Here is a 9,641-nt window from a genome sequence, read left to right as displayed (position 1 = left end):
AAATTGCTGGCTCTGGTAAATTTTTTCCTGTATATTTCCATTAACTTATCTTTCTCTCTCTCTTTTTAACTTCCTTGTCAGTTTGAATGTTCAGTTCAGTTCAGTTGCTCAATCATGTCTGACTCTTTGCAGCCCCATGGACTGCAGCATTCCAGGCTTCCCTGTCCATCACCAACTCCTGGAGCTTGCTCAAACTCATGTCCATTGAGTCGGTGATGCCATCTAACCATCTCATCCTCTGTCACCTCCTTCTCTTCCCGCTTTCTATCTTTCCCAGCATCAGGATCTTTTCCAATGAGTCAGTTCTTTGCATCAGGTGGCCAAAGTATTGGAGTTTCAGCATCAGCATCAGTGCTTCCAAGGAATATTCAGGATTGATTTCCTTTAGGCTTGACTGGTTGATCTCCTTGCCATCCAAGGGACTCTCAAGAGTCTTTTTCAACACCACAGTTCAAAAGCATCAGTTCTTCAGTGCTCAGCTTTCTTTGTGGTCTGACTCTCACATTTATACACGACCACTGGAAAAAGCATAGCTTTAACTAGATGGACCTTTGTTGGCAAGACAATGTCTCTGCTTTTTAATATGCTGTCTAGGTTGGTCATAACTTTCCTTACAAGGAGTAAGCGTCTTTTAATTTCATGGCTGCAGTCACCATCTGCAGTGATTTTGGAGCCCCCTCAAAATAGTCTCTCACTGTTTCCATTGTTTCCCCATCTATTTGCCATAAAGTGATGGGACCAGATGCCATGATCTTAGTTTTCTGAATGTTGAGTTTTAAGCCAGCTTTTTCACTCTCCTCTTTCACTTTCATCAAGAGGCTCTTTAGCTCCTCTTCACTTTCTTCCATAAGGGTGGTGTCATCTGCATATCTGAGGTTATTGATATTTCTCCTGTCAATCTTGATTCCAGCTTGGGCTTCAAGCAGCCCAGCATTTATCATGATGTACTCTGCATATAAGTTAAATAAGCAGGGTGACAATATATAGCCTTGATGTACTCCTTTCCCAATTTGGAACCAGTCTGTTGATTCGTGTCTGGTTCTAACTGTTGCTTCTTGATCTGCATACAGATTTCTCAGGAAGCAGGTCAGGTAATCTGATATCCCGATCTCTTTAAGAATTTTCCAGAGTTTGCTGTGATCTACACAGTCAAAGGCTTTGGCATAGTCAATAAAGCAGAAGTAGATGTTTTTCTGGAACTCTCTTGCTTTTTTGATGATCCAGCAGATGTTGGCAATTTGATTTCTGGTTCCTCTGCCTTTTCTAAATACAGCTTGAACTTCTTGAAGTTCATGGTTCATGTACTCTTGAAGCCTGGCTTGGAGAATTTGAGCATTACTTTGCTAACATGTGAGATGAGTGCAATTGTGTGGTAGTTTGAACATTCTTTGGCATTGCCTTTCTTTGGGATTGAAATGAAAACTGACTTTTTCCAGTCATTTGGTCACTGCTGAGTTTTCCAAATTTGCTAGCATATTGAGTGCAGCACTTTCACAGCATCGTCTTTTAGGATTTGAAAAATTTCAACTGGACTTCTATCACCTCCATTAGCTTTCTTTATAGTGATGCTTCCTAAGGCCCACTTGACTTTGTGCTCCAGGATGTTGGCTCTAGGTGGGTGATTGCACCATCATGATTATCTGGGTCATGAAGATCTTTTTGTATAGTTCTTCGGTGTATTCCTGCCACCTCTTCTTAATATCTTCTGCTTCTGTTAGGTTCATACCATTTCTGTCCTTTATTGTGCCCATCTTTGCATGAAATGTTGCCTTGATATCTCTAATTTTATTGGAGATATCTCTAGTCTTTCCCATTCTATTGTTTCCTCTATTTCTTTGCAAAGGAAGGCAAGGGAGAAAAGGAAAGATATACCCATTTGAATGTAGAGTTCCAAAGAATAGCAAGGAGAGATAAGAAAGCCTTCCTCAGTGATCAATACAAAGAAATAGAGGAAAACAATAGAATGGGAAAGACTAGTTTGAATGTCTTCAGATATAAATAATTTGTCCATGGATGCAAATAATATAGCACTTTTTCCAAAGGCAGAATATGTCCATGTGGTAATTTAGAAAAGAAGTAATTTAGCTCCCTAGTGTAAATTGCCATGACTACCCTGGATATGCTTCCTAGAATCAGGGACAGATAAGACTGAGATTATTGTGAAATCACTAGTTTTGGCTTTAGTGAATTAGCTTTATCTGAAAGAGTCAAAAATTGAGTTTATTATCTAGTGTAATTGGAGAGTACTTAGCAAGAACAACATAAAAGCTCACGAAAGTCTTTATCTAGTGTGCAATAACTGCTGGAATGATGATGAGCTGAAAGGGAAACAAGTTTGGGCATTATAAATATACAGATTTATAATACTTGAAATTTCAGAAAACTGAAGATCCAGAAGACTAGAATGCAAATCATGTATGTGATCAGTGCTGATTCCACCACAGAAAACATTGCATTAGAGGTCATGTTTCCTTCAGGTTCATGACCAAGTGATAGAATGCTAGACGCTGTTTTCCTGCTGCAGGCAACAACAGAAGATACAGATATTCTGTACTATTTGGCTCTCCAAAAATATTGCCCTTTCTTGAGCTTTTTTTTTTTTAACCAACCCCCAACAACCCAGTTTTAAAAAAAGATAGGCTTTTGTGAACAAGGGAATGAAGAAAGGGAATTAGGTGAAAATTGTTAAAAAAGGAGGTAGGAGGAGGGGGAAATATGTTTCCGTGCCCATAGGTAGCAAATTCATTTTGTACAAAGTTTTATTTATTTCAAAAACTGCTTTGAAATTAGCCGATAATGTATATCTGTAAATTTAGATGTATTCCCTTTGTTTTTATGTGTCTCTCATTTGCCACCTGCCTTGGACCCAGGCCACACCAAAATGCTTGAGTCATCTAATAGGCTTCCGTCTTAAATTAAGGAGTTAAGCCACTCTCTTGCCTCCCAGAGGTACATTTGTGATTTTGTTCACATCTTTTCCCTGTGAATCAGAACTAAAACTGAACTCAAAACTCCTTTTAAGTGGTTAAGGCCCTTTAAAATAAGTATGACTGTGATGGACTTATGAATGTACACACAAGGTACATACACACGCATAGATGTAATTTTAAAAAGACTATCACTGTTTAAAAATGAAATCGGAAATAATGTGTCTCTCCAGATTGTATTTGGAGTTACTAGCCAGAGACCTCTTTCCTTTATGGGCTGTGGTCTCTGAGTGTGCTGAGCCCTCTTTGGAGAGCACAGTGAAAAACTCCTCTGAGTGTCACTGCCTCTGTTATTGATGCTGATGGCAGAGCCTTCTAATTCTAACCCCTGCTGAGTCTTTAGAAACCTAGTAGATTGTTAACATGGTTAGCAGGAGTTCATGAACTCTACTCTATATAAATGCAAAATCCTGAGAACTTTGATATGGAATTGGAATTAAAGCAGTTGCATTTGTATTTCTTAAAGTATTTTAATAGTTTATATTTTAAAAGGACAAATTTATAGAAGCTTGCTGGGTTTTAATCTTATAATTTCTACCATATAAATATTACATTTTCAAACATGAATGCCTAGAGAATTGTTATAAAGCTCATTTTTGGGCAATGTGCTTATAACCCCCCTAAAGTCATTTAAAAGCAAATAGCAAATGTTTTTCTATATCCTAATGGAGCAATTTAGAAATATTTCTTTATTTACATAAAGGAAATGCACAGTAGCGGGGCAGTGAACATCAGTCATTTGGAAATGGTTAGAACCTATATTCTTTAAAGGATATGTATTTAATGCTCACATAAAATTAAGGAAATATCTAAAGGAACAACCATCACATTGGATTTACAGTTAAAATACCCAGTTGTATGTTTTGTAGTTGTAAATCAAATGTACTTTTCCACAAGGTATTTGAATCCAGAAGCTCAAAACATTTCCTGGTCACCACTCTAACTTTTCTGTGCTTGTCGGAAATGAACTCAGCTAAGTAAAGAAAAGAGAGAAAGGGAGGCACAGGTAGACAGAGACACACACACACACTGGAGAAAGGAAACCTAAAGTGAATGAGAAGCTCAGTTTTTGTTTTTTTGTGTAAATTTCTTACCAACCAGATAGCATTTGTCCGCAGATTCATTTGTTCTTCGTTTGTTCAGCTGCTTTGTAAGTATCTACTAAAAATATAGAGCACTGTGGCAAGGTTTTCTGTTTATTCCTCAATGTTAGAAGCAAGGGATAAGGTCTTTTTCTATGTGGGAAAAGTACAATGAATTATCAAAGGGGCGCTCATCTGTCCCTCTCTCCCCTGCTTTTTCCCTGTCTCTATTACCCTCTCTCAGTCCCTCTTTTAAGCTGAAGGAAACATTCTGAACTCATTCCAGCTGTGGGCTGATACCTAGGGCAAGACTACATGGCCCAAAGAGCTCTCTCTGGGAAAGGGTAGCTCTTCCTGGAGGGTCCTAAGGTTCTTTCTTTGTGTGCAAAGCTGATTCTCTTGACATCCATTAGCATTTGTTAAATGTTTAGTGAACAGCTGGGGACACCAAAAGAAATGAGAGCTCATGCCTGTTTTATTGGAGCTTGCAATCTTGGTCTCATTTGTCCAGGGAAACAAATATATAAACCGATACTTCCAGTATATCTGGAAAGTGCCCAGATAAAGGACCTGCAGGATCCCACAGTAAGTAAGGTACTGTGCAGTGAGGGAAAGCTTATAGAAGAGTGACATTCGAGCTTAATCTTAAAGCATGTGGAGGCAGGGAAAAGCATTTCATACAGAAGGAACAGAATATGCAAAGGCAAAAAATCAAGGATCATGTGTTTGGGGATTGGTAGGCAGCTTGGTGTGGCTGAATTGTAGGGCTTGAAATAAGAGTTGTGGGATGTAGTAGTGGGGGGAATTACAAGAGATGGATATGTTAAAGATGACTGAGGCAAGGTTACGCATCTTGTTTGGATTTGGGTTTTTATTTTGGGAGGCAGAGAGGAGCTATCAGAGGTTATTAAGGTAATTAAAAGAGAAAGTATCAGATTTATGTTTTAGAGAAATCACTTTGGTACAAAGTTTGTCCAGAAAAAATACCGGAAAGAGAGAAGTCAGGAGTCTAGGTGGGAGATGAAGAGAGATTTATCTAAGACAGTGACAGGATTAGAAGAAGACTATAGATGTGAGAGAGCTTCAGAAAGTAGAATCACTAGCACTTGGTAATAGACTGGATTTGGGAGTTGAAGTAGAAGGATAATAAAAAATTAGTTCAAGCTGCTTTTACTTTGAGAACTGGTAGAAAGGGTATGAATGGTGGGAAGAGGTTTAGGAAGAAAACATTTCTGATTTTAGATGTGGTCACAAGCCAGCTTGGTGTGGCCAGTTTGCTTGTGGGATTTAGAAAAGAGAACTGGTTTAAAGATGTGCATTTACGAGTCATCATTATTCAAAGTGTAGGTTATTCACTCAGTCGTGTCCGACTCTCTGCAACTCCATGTAGCCCACCAGTCTCCTCTGTCCATGGAATTCTCCACGCAAGAATACTGGAGTGGGTTGCCATTTCCTACTCCAGGGGATCTTCCTGACCCAGGGATCGAACCTGGGTCTCCTGCACTGCAGGCAGATTCTTTACTGTCTGAGCCACCCTGGTGGGAATCCCTGGTTGGAGAAAGGATAGGAGAAGCCATAGAAATAAAATTGTTCAGATAAAGCTTGCGAAGTGAGAGCTACAAGGAGTGATGCAGGAGATGAATCAGGGAGGGCACAGGAGAAGGAGGGATAGACTAGAGATGTGTCCAGAAAGCCAAGAGAATGGGGGCTGTCAGCAGCTGCTCACTGTAGGTGGGCTCTCTTGGAGGGCTCTGTCAGAGGCCTGGAGAGAGAGAGAAAATACGTGCTGTTGAATAGATGCTTCCTTTTCTCTCCTCTTTCCTTTCACTCCTCTCCTACGCTTTTACTCTTCTTTTAAACCGTAGTTGCTTCCTGAAATGAATTTGGGGTTCCTTTGATGCTCCCTTACAAAGCAAAACATATCACACTACTTGCATTGCTAGTTCAAAAGCAAAAAATGCTGGAATTTGAGTTATAATTCATTTCATCTTGAATGCAGAATTTATTCTTTATGGATACGGTGCAGACTTCCTTCTCTGCTCTTGAAACTTGCTTTTATTTTTTTAATCTAAAATATTTATTTATTTACTTATTTGGCTGCACTGGGTCTTAGTTGTGGCACACAGAATCTTCAGTTAGTTGCAGCATGCAAACTCTTAGCTGTGGCGTGTGGGATCAGCTTGCCTGACCAGGGATTGAACCTAGGCTCCCTGCATTGGGAGCGTAGAGCCTTAGCCAAGAGACCACCAGGGAAGTCCCAAAACTTGCTTTTAAGAAAGTAGTCCCCTAGAGCCCAGGTCTCATTGTTGCACAGGAGGGGGACATAGCCTGCACCAGGTCTCAGGCTGGACTGAAGTCTGTCCATCTCTATCTAAGTGCTTTGTCATTGTTTGCGAAGGAACCCAAGTTTATAACACCCGCTGATTAAGAGGAGGCAGGCATTCTTTTCTAATCCCCAGATTACCTAAAACTTCCTGTTATGAAAATTGCATTCATCATGTTATTCATCAGATCAACAGGAAACTCAGTCTTTTGGGAATCAGATAAACATGAAGGCAATCAGCTCTTGTGAGTGAATATCCCATTTACTTTAGGAACTGGGAAATCTTTCTTTATCCAAGGTCACTGACCCACAGAAAATGAATAATGAAGTAAAGGACCCAAAGTTCTAGCAGATGTGAAAAAAAAGTTAGAAATATAGGCTACAAGAATAAAAGAAGGAGGAGAGGAAAGGTGCTAACACATTTTAAAGCACCTGCTATGAGCCAGACACCTGCTGTGTATTTTTAGTTTATCCTATTCCAGCCTCACAACAGTCCATTAAGTATCATTCTATCCATTTTACAAATGAGGAAGCTGAAGTTTAGAAATACTAGATAAGTTACCAGAACCACACAACTAATTCATGACCGAGATTCATTCCCTGGCAATGGGTCTAAAATCTATGTTTTTACCAGCAAAAAAAAAAAAAAAAAGAGGTGGCAGAAGGACTAAAAAGAGAAACAGGTATAAAAATGGATAAGAAGAAAAGTGTAGTGTTTCCTGCCTTTTCAGACTGTGTTCTTTGCAACTCCAATTGCACAGCTTTCAGTCTTTTCCTTTCTTGCCAGCTATCAGAAACTTCACCTCAGTTGCCCAAGAATTCCCACCAATTGGCCTAATGTCTTCTCTTACGGTCTGAGGCTGGAATTTACCTTTGCCAACATCTCCAATCCCTCTTTGAGCCTGCTGACTCAGAGGACTGGGCACATGTCTGCTGGAGAGTTCTGCCAGGAAGATCCAGGGCCCACATCTTACCACAGGAACACACATTCCTGCTGTTTGCACAGCTGTATTTGTTGCTCTTAATGGTGGAGAAGGGAGGCTCAAAAGACACTTGGTTTTAGAAAACTTTTCACAGTCTAGCTCGAAAAAATTAAACTAAAAGCCAGAGGTTTCCCATTGCTTTTTCCAGAGGCCAAGATTCTTTGCTTTTTGAATTCTCTCTTGTCAGTGACGAAGCATTATAGCGACTACTATATAAATGTTACCATTTATTTTTGAGATTTGCCTGAAGGAAGTTTCTCCCTAAAGAAATTATTTTTCTCTCTTTCTAAAAAAAAAAAAAGTTTACGTTCTCTTTCTAAATGGAGTATTTGTGACTTTTTCCTTGACCAGAACTAGGTCATTGTATTCAGTGACTACATCGCTCACCAATGCTGAATCTCTTTCTTCTACCTCCTTCAACAACTCTGGGTCTGTTTTTCAAGTTAAAGCAACTGTTCATGGAAATCTTGCCATGAAGGAAAATATTGTGAGTCAATACACTTTGGGCCAAGTCCAACCCTCAGATAGCAAAGTCAGTAATACTTGTGTAAGAAGTAATTTGCCCCATGATAGTAATAAATCTGTTATTTGTATGTTATAAACATAAATGGCTAAATGTATTTCAAGGTCTTGCTTTCAATTAGTTAAAATGGATTTTCCTATGCATCCATAACTAATGTGGTGACTGTTCATAGAACTGTTTTTACCTCGATCCCAATCACTTGTGAGTAAGCTTATTTAAGGACTGAAATAGGAAAGAGGTGTTTATTTGTAGTATATGTAGGGCCTCATCACTATTTCCCTGTGCTGCTTGCGCATTTATGCCTTTTGGGGCAGAAGAAGTGATGCTCAAGGAATGCACTGAGTGATTAATTTAGATTATTTAGTAAGGATGTTAATATTTCAATGACTAGAAAATTGTTGATGTGCTCATGAAATGTTACTGAAAAGGTTCTTTTGAGTAGGTGACCTGTTTATGTACTGTCTTCAAACTAAGTGCATCCCAAATCAGATTCTGTTAAGTATAAACCACATTAAAAAATATATTTGGACCAAAAGTTCCTGCTCCTTTCCAAAGAAATTACAATTTTGATTAAATCAGTGCTGAACAATATTACCTTTTCTTCTTAGCTATGGTGTGTCTAGAAATGGCTTGTGACAGAAAGTCTTTTTATAGCTTTGCTTTCAACATGCATTTACATTTTAATGATACATTCTCCGCCAGTAAAAATGCAATTGTAGCACACAGAAAATCAACACATTTTAAGCTTTCTGAGTATATTTAAACTGTCAACAGTGTGCTGTCTGACATACAACATTACTCTGCTTCCGCCTTTAATGGCTAGGTTGTTTTCTAAAGATGTCTAGTGACACAAGACTCCTAAATCCTTTTGGACCATGTGAACTAAGAATGACCTGAGTGGATGGGGCTGCTTTGGCCATCCGTCATTGATAGCCATATTGATCTGGAGATGGTGGCTGAGGGCACTGTGTACTGAGGGTACGGCAGTTTGCTGAAGTGATGATAACCATCACTGATACCTTTGTGATGGGCTTGATTTCTCATTGTGTATTCCCCAGCTATGGAACCCTTGGGCAGTAAGTCAGTAAGTAACCTGGTTTTAAAAATACTCTTCTAGGTCAAAAGGGTACATCAGTCTGCATACGTATTCTCCTAGGTCACCCTTTCAGCATGTCTAAGTAAAGTACGAAAAAGAGCTTCCTTTAAGTTTGTATTTTCAAAAATTTAAAAACATAGAAGAATGTATAGTCTCTTCTTAGATTCACTCATTTTTAATATTTTGCCTTATTACCTATATCTATTTATCTGAACCATTTCAAATAGTTTCAGACATCATGAAGTATTTAGTTCAACCCTAAATAAATTCAACACTTTCTAAAAGTAAGGAAATTTCTTACCTATCCACAATACTATTATTGCACCTAAGAAAATTAACAGTAAAACCCAAATAACCTAATTTGGGTTATTAATTATCTAATAACCCATCCGTATTCTCATTTCTCCCTTTGTCTTCCAAATGTTGATAGTGTTTTCGTTCAAACTAGGATCCATTTATGGTTAGTGTATTGCATCTCATTATTATGTTTCTTAAATCAAGGGGATATTTTAATGTTCAAAAAGCATGGCAAAACTGAAGAAAGAAATATTGATATCAGATTCTACAATAGACAAAGTGTTTTGTTCACACACATTCTACTCCCTAAAGTCTAAAGCAATTTAGATTCTACCTGATGAAATTCTCAT

The sequence above is a fragment of the Bison bison genome, unplaced genomic scaffold (genome assembly GCF_000754665.1).
Source record: "Bison bison bison isolate TAMUID 2011002044 unplaced genomic scaffold, Bison_UMD1.0 scf7180017864364, whole genome shotgun sequence".
Classification (NCBI taxonomy): Eukaryota; Metazoa; Chordata; class Mammalia; order Artiodactyla; family Bovidae; genus Bison; species Bison bison.
Note: the sequence above shows the minus strand (reverse complement) of the source record.